Below are 9,880 nucleotides of genomic sequence, written 5' to 3' on the forward strand. Positions count from 1 at the left end.
TGCAGGCCACACGGGGCCTGGGATGCTCCTGGGAGGTGGAGAATGGGGCAGGTCCCAGTGGTGCAGTCAGACAGGAAGGCTCTCAGGCGATGTCTTCTCACTGAGAAGCCTTGTGCCAGCCTGTCATTGAGGAGCAGGGGGAGATGTCGCATGTCTTGGGAAGGCTCTTGTTTGAGTATTTGCCCAAGCCTCTTTTAAAAATTCCAAAGCAAAGCTAAGTTCTCAGGCTCCACTGAGGTGCGTGATCTGGAGCTCAGCTTCGGATTTAGAAACATTCTCTATCAAGCCTAAAGCTTTGCAGTGAACAGAACTTGTCTGAAGTCTGCATGCTGACTCAGTGTGTGCTGGTTCACTGTGTGCTTGCTCAGTGTGTGCTGTTCCAGTGTGCTGCTGACCCAGTGTGTGCCTGCCAAGTGTGTGCTGACCCAGTATGTGCTTGTTCAGTGTGTGCTGACCCAGTGTGTGCTGATCCAGTGTGTCCTGACCCAGTGTGTGCTGATCCAGTGTGTCCTGACCCAGTGTATGCTGGCTCAGTGTGTGCTGACCCAGTGTGTGCTTGCTCAGTGTGTGCTGACCCAGTGTGTGCTGATCCAGTGTGTCCTGACCCAATTTGTCCTGACCCAGTGTGTGCTGACCCAGTGTTTGCCTGCCAAGTGTGTGCTGACCCAGTGTGTGCTTGCTCAGTGTGTGCTGACCCAGTGTATCCTGACCCAGTGTTTGCCTGCCAAGTGTGTGCTGACCCAGTGTATCCTGACCCAGTGTTTGCCTGCCAAGTGTGTGCTTGCTCAGTGTGTGCTGACCCAGTGTGTGCTTGCTCAGTATGTGCTGATTGAGTGTGTGCTGACCCAGAGTGTGCTGATTGAGTGTGTGCTAACTCAGCGTTTGCTGGCTTTTATGTGCTAGGTCAGTATGTGCTGACTCAGTGTGCTGGTTCACTGTGTGCTGACTTCCTATGTGCTAGCCCAGTGTGTGATGACCTGGTATGTGCTGACTCAGCATGTGCTGGCTCTGTGTGCTGACTCAGTATGTGCTGACTCAGTGTATGTTAACTCAGTGTGTCCTGACTCAGTGTGTGCTGGCTTCTATGTGCTAGGCCAGCATGTGCTGACTCAGTGTGTGCTGGCTTCTATGTCCTAGGTCAGCATGTGCTGACTCGTCATGTGCTGGCTCACCATTTGCCAGAAGCACTGTTTGCCCTCGTCTGGATCCTGCTCCTGGTAGGCACTGTAGACTAGAGGACGTCACTCTCAACACCCTAAGCAACAGAAGACGGCACTGGAAGGAATAGCTTTTAGCCATGGGAATCAAAGGGTTAATCTTGACTGTCCACTTGACCAGGTTGAGAACACTATGGAGACAACTCTCTTGGGCATGTCTGAGAGAGAATTTCCAGATTACGTTACAAACCAAGTGTTCTGATCTAGAGCACTGTAAGATAATCACATATGTTATAGCGATGGCGGCAGAGGTGGGGATGGTGATGATGGTGATGGTGATGATAATGGTGGTGATGCTTTTGTTGTTTTGGGATTCTAGGGTCTCATGCACCCCACTGACCTCAGCCCTCTTCCTAGTGTTTATTTGAGACATAATTATCAATATGTTTCCCAGACTGGTCTTGAACTTGCTCTGTAGCCCAGACAGGCCTGGAACTTCTGATCTTCTTTCCTTAATCTCCTGGGATGTCTGGGTTTAGACATCTTAGCCATGCCTATTAGTGTAAATAACAAAGTTTAGGGTCATTTGATACAGCAACAACAGGAAAATGAATACACACTCTTAACTACTGGGCCATCTCTCCAGCCCCTAAATTCTTTATCTTAAAGTGTTTAATATTCTCTGTCTCTGTCTCTCTCTGTCTCTCTGTCTCTGTGTCTCTCTCTGTGTCTCTGTCTCTGTATGTGTCCGAACAGCATGTGCACAGTCTCCACACTGGCTCCGTCTTACACACCCACTAGTGCTCCATTTATTTTGTATGTGTATGGGTGCTTTTTCTGCATGCACGTAAGTGCACCATGCACATGTGCAGTGTTCAGATGCCTTGGGACTGGAGTCACAGACAGCTGTGAGCCACCACGTGGGTGCTGGGAATCAGACCCCGGTCCTCAGCAAGATCAGCCAGTGCTCCTAAGCACAGAGCCACCTCTTCACTTGTCCCTTCACGGTGGCGCATTTTGTTTTTCCCATATTCTTGCCAAGCCTTGCCGTTATCCATATCCACGTGATCGCCGTCCTCCTGAATGGGGCGTGGTGGCTCCTGGTCACAACTGTATTTCCCTAGTAACTAATGATGCTAAGCATGTTCTCCTGAGCTTATTGGCCATTTGGGTGTCTGCCTGTTCAAACTATTTGCCTATTATGAATTGGATTGCTATTATTACTGTATTACTGTTGGGTCATTAAGGATTTTGATTTATTTTGGGCATTAGACATTTTTATCCTTTTGGGTGGTGTTAGATGGTATGTGTGTATGTCTATGTGTGTGCGTGAGTGTGCATGTGCATGTGTGTGTGGTATATGTATGTGTGTGTGGTGTATGTATGCATGTGTGTATGTGTAATATGTGTATGTGGTGTGGTGTGCATGTGTGTGTATGTGGTGTGTGTGTGTGTGGTGTGTAAGCATGTGTGTGTGTGTGATATGTGTATGTGTGTGGTGTGTGTGTGTGGTATGTGTGTCCTATGCATGTGTGTGTGGTGTGTGTGTGTGTGGTGTGTGTATGTGTGTGCTCATGCATGTATGCCATAGCAAATGTGTGGAGCCCAGGAGCTGAAATAAATCTTCCCTCCTTTTAAGTTTTAAGTTTAGACTTGTTTTAAGTTATACTCTCATGGTGTTGTCCTTACATGATGAGGACACCTCTGAGGTCTGAGATAAGGTCTTTCATTGCTCGGTGATGTGTGTGCCAGGCTACCTGGTCCTTGAGCCTCCAGGGATTCCCCCTGTGTCACCTCCCATCTCTCCATGGGAGTCTCTGGATTACAGGTCCATGCGACCACATCTGGCTTTATGTGAAGTCTGGGGACTTGAACTCAGGTCCTCATGTTTGTACAGAACACACTTTACCTATGAACCAGCTCCCCAGCCTCTGATCTCTGTTAGTATATTCCCTTTCTGTCTATTGATGTCTTTTGTCACAGTTTTCCCATGTCTTTGTCTTGCTCTCTCTTCTCTCATTCTTTCTCTGCCTCTCTCTCTCCACCCCCGATTGTCAGTTGTTAACAATGCTTCCCCTCCACCCTCTTGATTACATCCCAATCTCTTGGGTACTGTGGCACCTAGCACATCCGGTCCTTGCACTGGACTGAGGGATTATATTGGATGCTTGCGTACTGTGATAAAATACCCGAGATTACAGCTTAACAGGAGGGAAGCTTTATTTCAGCTCCTGGGTTCTGAGGGTTCAGTCTGTCATGAGAAGGAGAGTCTGGGGGAGCAGACAAATTCACAGCATGGCCACCAGGGGTGTGGGGCAGAGGAAGAGGCCAGAGAGAGAGACAGAGACAGAGACAGAGAGACAGAGAGGCAGAGAGAGACAGACACAAACATAGAGACACAGAGACAGTGAATTAGAAACAGATCTGGAAACAGAGGCTAAGAGAAGTAGAGACAGAAACAGACAGAGTCTGAGAGAACTAGTAAAAACTTAAAATGACAAAGATAAAGCAAGGAAGAGACAGAAAGAGAGAGAGAGAGCAAGGGACAAACAAAGAGAGAGGAAGAGTGGGGGTGACAACGAGACGGGGAGAGAGAGAGAGAAGGGGGAGGAGAAAGAGGAGAAGGAGGAGGAGGAGGGCACGCACCTGCTCTGTGAGCTCAGCAGTCTGCACACTGTCTTTTCACTTCCTGGGCTCTGGTCTGTGGTCTCCGTCATCACGGATGCACACACAAATACACTTAGTCACCCCTGGCCTCTCTCAACCCTATCAGGTTGACAGCTGAACCTAACCTACCCAGCATTCAACCAACTGTGGATCCAGAATACAAAAGAAGAGCCGCATGCTGAGCTTGTCAGCTGCCCTCCTGACATCACTGCTCCCACAGCAGAACACGTGGTTGTTCATGCAAGGCACACAACTTCTCTTGGGTACCATGGCATCTAGAGGCAATTAAAGCACATAGGAGTATGTGTGGGATTACGGGCACGTGTCATGATATCTTAGACAGGGAGTGATCTTCTTTAGAGACAGGGTCTCCCACAATAACTATGCTGGCCTGGAACTCACTATGTAAACTAGGTTAGCTGAAAACTTGTGGCTGGCAATTATCCTGCTTTGGCCTCCAGAGTGCTGGGGTGACAGGTGGGAACCAGCACACCTGTATGTACAGGAACCTTGTGCACCTTCAGAATTTGGTGTTCTAGAACCAATCCCCAGGTGACACTAAGGTGGCTGGTCTGGGGGGATGGCTCAGCTGGTGAAGGCACCTGCAGGCTAGCCTGATGACCAAAGTTTTATACCAGGGAGCACAAGGAAATCTGGATGCAGTGGTGTACACTCTCAGTCCCATCACCGCTGTGCTCAGATGGGAGCTGGAGACAGAAGAGCTACCCAGAAGCTCATGGGCCACTAGCCTGGCATGCTCAGTGGCAAAATACAAGTGTGTCCCTGCCTCAAAAACAAGAAAGAAAGGTGAAAACTGACTTCTGAAAAGTCTTCTCTGGCGTGCACGCATGTGCACACACACACACACACACACGCTTACACACATGTATGCACATGCATACATGCACACAAACATGTATGTGCACACATGCATGAATGCGTGTACATGCACATATATGTGCAAATAAACACATGCTCTCATGCAAGGACAAGGGCCATACCTACAGTTGCATGCACACATACATGCTCATACACAAACACACATATGCACATACATATGCACACATGTGTGCAGACACAAACACACACCATAAACACAAGACAAAAAACAAAGACAAAGAGTCAGAAAGATAAGGAAGGAAGGTAGGAAGGAAAGAAGGGAGGGAGGGAGGAAGTCATCCTAGTAGCTATGAAGACTCTAAACCCTGGAATCTAGGGTTCTAACCGCCAACTTCCCCTGAGAAGAACCAGAATTCCACAGAGGATGAGGAGAAAGATGCTGAGCCAACAGATGATGCCCAGAGTAAGATGAGGTCAGAGTCAGAGTCCAGTTTGCAGGACTGACCAGCAGCAGCAGAACCAATCCTATCGGGTCTGGGGCTGAGGCTCAGTTGGTAGGGTGCTTTTCCAGTGTGCCTGGAGCCCTGGATCTGGTTCCAGGTACCACCACCACCACCTCCACCACCACAAGAATAGCACAGGCGTGGTGGGTACAGGCCTGTAATCTCAGCTCCTGGGAGGTGGACCCAGGAGAATCAGGAGTTCAAGGTCATCTGCAGCTATATAGAGTTCAAGGCCAGCCTGGACCACATGATACCTCAAAAAGCAGAAAAAAATAATAACAAGATCAAATAAAAAGGCACTGGGCATGAGCTGGAGATGTAGCCTAGTTGGTAAAGTGCTTAGTGTGTACGCAAGCATACACTCACACACAGAGACACACATGGATTCACACAGGCTCACTCACAAACACATCCACACATTCATATGAACACTCACATGTTTGTGCACACACTCACAAAGTGCACACTCACAGATTCACACACTCACACACACTGACACAGACACACACATTCACACACAGCCTCTTACACACCCATACATGTCCATAAACTGACACACTTACACACAAGTACACCTATATATATTCCTACACACCCACACACACACTGGGTCACACTCACACACCACCCACAGAGACTCAAACATATATACTCTCACACGCACTGACACATGTGCATGATCATATGTACACTTGCACACACATATACTTATTTACACACTCATATTCACACAAACACACTCACACATTCTCACACACATTCCCCAGCCTCAGTCACTCACACTCATACATACATACTTACGTACCCAAAACCACACACACTCATGCACATACACTCAGACACACACCAACTCACAAGCACACACATTTCAACACACTTATACAAGCACATTCACACACCTGCTTGAATTCACACAAACACACACATACCAACACAGCTCACATACACCTGCACACTCACATACTTTTATACACACTTGCACATACACAAGTGCTATATAATTGCCCTCTGATTGCCCTAGGTCTTCACCTTCTCACTTTGGTTTTGAGGCATGGTCTTTCTCATTTTGTCTCCCCTCTAGTTTATGAGTTTCCAGATAAATTTCTCATCTTTATCTCCCATCTCCCCACAGGAGCCCTGGAATGCAGGTGTGCTGCCATTGTTACATATGACCTAGGGATAAAACTTATGTCGTCAGGTTTGCCTGGCAGATGCCTTTACTCATAGCAACCTCCCCCACCCCAACCCTCGGTAGGATCTTTTTTTTTTTTTAACCTGTGTGACTATAGCCATCTTTGTGTCACCTGGGGTTAGTTTCAGAACACCATTCCAGCTTCCTGGGATGGATTTCCCTCTTCAGCCTCTCTCTCTCTCTCTCTCTCTCTCTCTCTCTCTCTCTCTCTCTCTCTCTCTCTCTCTCTCTCTCTCCCTCCCTCCCTCCCTCCCTCTCTCCTTCTCTCCCTTTCCCTTTCCCTTTCCCTTCCCCTCTCCCCCTCTCTCTCTCTCTCTCCTCTCTCTCTCTCTCTCTCTCTCTCTCTCTCTCTCTCTCTCTCTCTCTCCTTAGAAGTGTATTTGAGGTCTTCATACTGTCTTTGAATTTTGCCTTTTGGGGGGAATTTCTGGCCAAGCAAAGATCAGCAAGCATGATGTGCGTGTTACATATCTTTGCTTTTTGAGACAGGGTATGACCTTGAACTTATTAGGTAATTGGAGGATGACCTTGAATTTCTACTACTCCTGCCTCTGTCTCCCAGGTGCTGAGATCACAGGTTTGTACCTCCATACATGGTTTATAATTCAGGCCCTATACATGCCAGGCAAGTACTGTACCAAGCGAGATGCATCCCTAGACACTTATCTAACCTACATTAGTTTATTTTGCAGGCTCCATACACTGGAGTCTAAGAGAATAAAAGAAAAACATTTCTTGCTTAGTAGAATATAAATACATTTATCTAAATTAAAGACAAGTTTAAAGAATCTTAGTGTGTGTGTGTGTGTGTGTGTGTGTGTGTGTGTGTGTGTTTGTGCAGTGCCCTCAGATGTCAGAAGGGGGCGTCAGATCCACCTGAGCTGCAATTACAGACAGTTGTCAGCAGTCCATCATGGGTGTCGGGAACAGAACTCAGGTCCTCTGCTGGACAACAAGTGTAAGAACTGCTAAGCCATCCTCTCCAGCCCAAGATGAGCAGCTTCCTTAACTGAGAACAAAACCTGGGCCATGGCAGAGAGTACTAAATCCCAACTCTCCCACCATCTTAGAATGTCCATCCAAATTTTAAGAAGCTTAAAGCCACAAAGCTCATCTAGTCAGCTTATGAAACATTTAAAATGCTGAGAATTTGACTTACATTGTCCATGCTGTGCGTAGACCCCAGATCAAAGGCAGATGCTGGTCTCATTTCAGGAACACAGTGGCTGCCTGTTCCATGCCTGGCTGTGTAGGACCGTGAAAGGCAGCCTGTTTTGGTTGAGCGAAGCTTGTTCCGGAGACCCAGTAGAAAACTCTACAATGGACAGAACAGTAAGCCACATTTCCAGACATAGGTGCCTGGCACCACGGAGCCCCCAACTTCATAATCCTGTGACTATAAGTCTAGCAGACAGTGTTCCAAGCTCCTGGCATTCTGGCTGGACTCCACCCCCACAGTTACCTGACAGTAGCCAGGTATGCTCCTCCCTGCAGTTACCTGGCAACAACAAGGTAGCCCAGGCAACTACAAAAGGAGCTGCTTGGCCCCTTCTCGCTCTCTTAAGCTTTCACCTTTCTTATTCTGATCTCCAGCCCTCCTTCTCTCCTCCCTTCTCCCCCTCTTCTCCCCACATAGCCATGACTGGCCTCTTTCTTTTACCTTCTCTCTTTCTCTCTGCCGGTCTACAATAAAGCTCTAAATCCATAGACTTTCTCTGCTCATCAAGACCCACTGTGCTTGAATGATGGAATAGGCTTTTGGAAGGCCTTCCTGCGCTCCAGCCACAGCCACAGACCGGACCAAAGACTCTTGCCCATGTGAGAACCACCCAGAACCCCCTCTCTCCCTGCCCTCTTCACTCTTCAGCCCCAGGGATGATCGAGCTGCCTCTGGGGCCTCCACTTTGTTCTCAGCTCCATATGGTGACATATGGTGGCATCTGGGATGTCCAAGACTGAGAACCTGTTATCTCTGGCCTCCGTGAGGCCCAGAGTCCTCAGACTGCCCCCTGCCCACCCACTGCGGTCCTGGGGTCTGTGGCTTCACACAGTTAGACACCCACCCGGGGCTGCGTGGAGAGTGCGTGGCAGTCCTCCGAGTCCGCCCTCCCAGAACACTGGAACTCTTGCGGGATGCAGGATCTCTTTCACTTCCTTTATTCCCCCCATGCCCGCTGCCCCACATGGCTGTCCCCATCAGCAGCTGAGCTTGGAGTCTGTCCTCTCCTCTGACCTAATTTGAAGCAAGGCCTAGGTCAGTCCAACTCCTGTTTATGGATATAAACCTACCCATTACCTCCTTCCAATGACCCTGTGAGACAGGATCACCCCCATTTTATAGATGCCGAATTCAGGCCGGGTGAGAATGAACGAGAAGTTGAACCATAGGAGACTGCTTTCGGTAAATGGCCATGCTACACATTCCGGAACCACCACACAGCGTTCCAGAGCCCTGATCGCCTGATCTGTCCCAGCGGCAGAAATGGAGCTTATCTGGTGAGCTCATTCACCGTGTGCAAACGGCCCTAATTGCTTAAAAACAGTGTGCTGTCTTAAGTAGGTTAAACAGTCCCTTCTGCAATCTTGTTTGTACTATTAATTTGAGTAACAAACTCTTAATGAAGGCAGGCAGGCACCAGCCCAGCCAGGCTAAGAGGAGGATTACAAGATCCTGTTTGCTGGAGTTGGGTCTGGGGGCGTTGGCTGCCATGTGCTTCCCAGCTGTGCTACCAAGAACTCTTGGGATAAAGGGCCTCCGAATGAACGCGGCAGTTGCCTGAATTATTAAATGAAGGGCTAAACCAAAAGAAATGTAAGAATGTTGCCAGTACAATCGTGCCAACATAAGGTCCTGCCGGGCCCGTTCAGCAAACAGATAAGACTCCATTTTAATTAGCACACTAATGGTCTCCATCAGATGAATGCGGAAGAGAGCTCAAACACAGTTTATTTTGTTAAGTGGGCTTCGCAGTGCTCCCTGAGGCCTGACATCAGTGCTCCACTGCTCTGCAGCCCAAGAGCCCCCACATCAGACTTGTGTGGCTCCGTGTGAGAAAAGGAGCCTGGGATGGTTTGTATATTCTTGGACCAGTGAGTGGCACCATCTGGAGGTGTGGCCTTGTTAGGTGTAGGTGTGTCACTGTGGGTGTGGGCTTTAAGACCCTCATCCTAGTTGCCTGGAAGTCAGTCTTCCACTAGCGCCATGCCTGCCTGGATGCTGCCATGTTCCCACCTTGATGATAACGGACTGAACCTCTGAACCTGTAAGCCAGCCCCAATTAAATGGTTTTTGTTGTTGTTGTTTTGTTTTGTTTTAATTTATTTTATAAGACTTGCCTTGGTCATGGTGTCTGTTCACAGCAGTAAAACCCTAACTAAGACAGAGCCCTATCCAGACCTGGCTTCTAGAATCCCTTTGAAGAAATCAAAGATGAGGGCTGCTAAACTCCACCCAGTCCAGACTCCACCCAGTCCAGACTCCACCCAGTCCAGACTCCACCCAGTCCAGACTCCACCCAGTC

The 9,880-nt window shown here is 48.5% G+C and overlaps 1 long non-coding RNA gene across 1 annotated transcript in view; it reads right to left on the reverse strand.

Moving 5' to 3' along the window:
* Positions 1-8,767, reverse strand: part of 4933427I22Rik (RIKEN cDNA 4933427I22 gene) — a 17,409-nt gene extending 8,642 nt beyond the window's left edge. The window contains exons 1-2 of the long non-coding RNA NR_045159.1: positions 8,656-8,767; positions 7,519-7,674 (exon numbers count right to left, since the gene is read on the reverse strand). This is a non-coding gene — a long non-coding RNA (RIKEN cDNA 4933427I22 gene). The remainder of the gene's footprint in view (positions 1-7,518; positions 7,675-8,655) is intronic.
* Between the last annotated feature and the right edge of the window lie 1,113 nt (positions 8,768-9,880).

The sequence above is a fragment of the Mus musculus genome, chromosome 4 (genome assembly GCF_000001635.26).
Source record: "Mus musculus strain C57BL/6J chromosome 4, GRCm38.p6 C57BL/6J".
In the NCBI taxonomy this organism is placed as follows: Eukaryota; Metazoa; Chordata; class Mammalia; order Rodentia; family Muridae; genus Mus; species Mus musculus.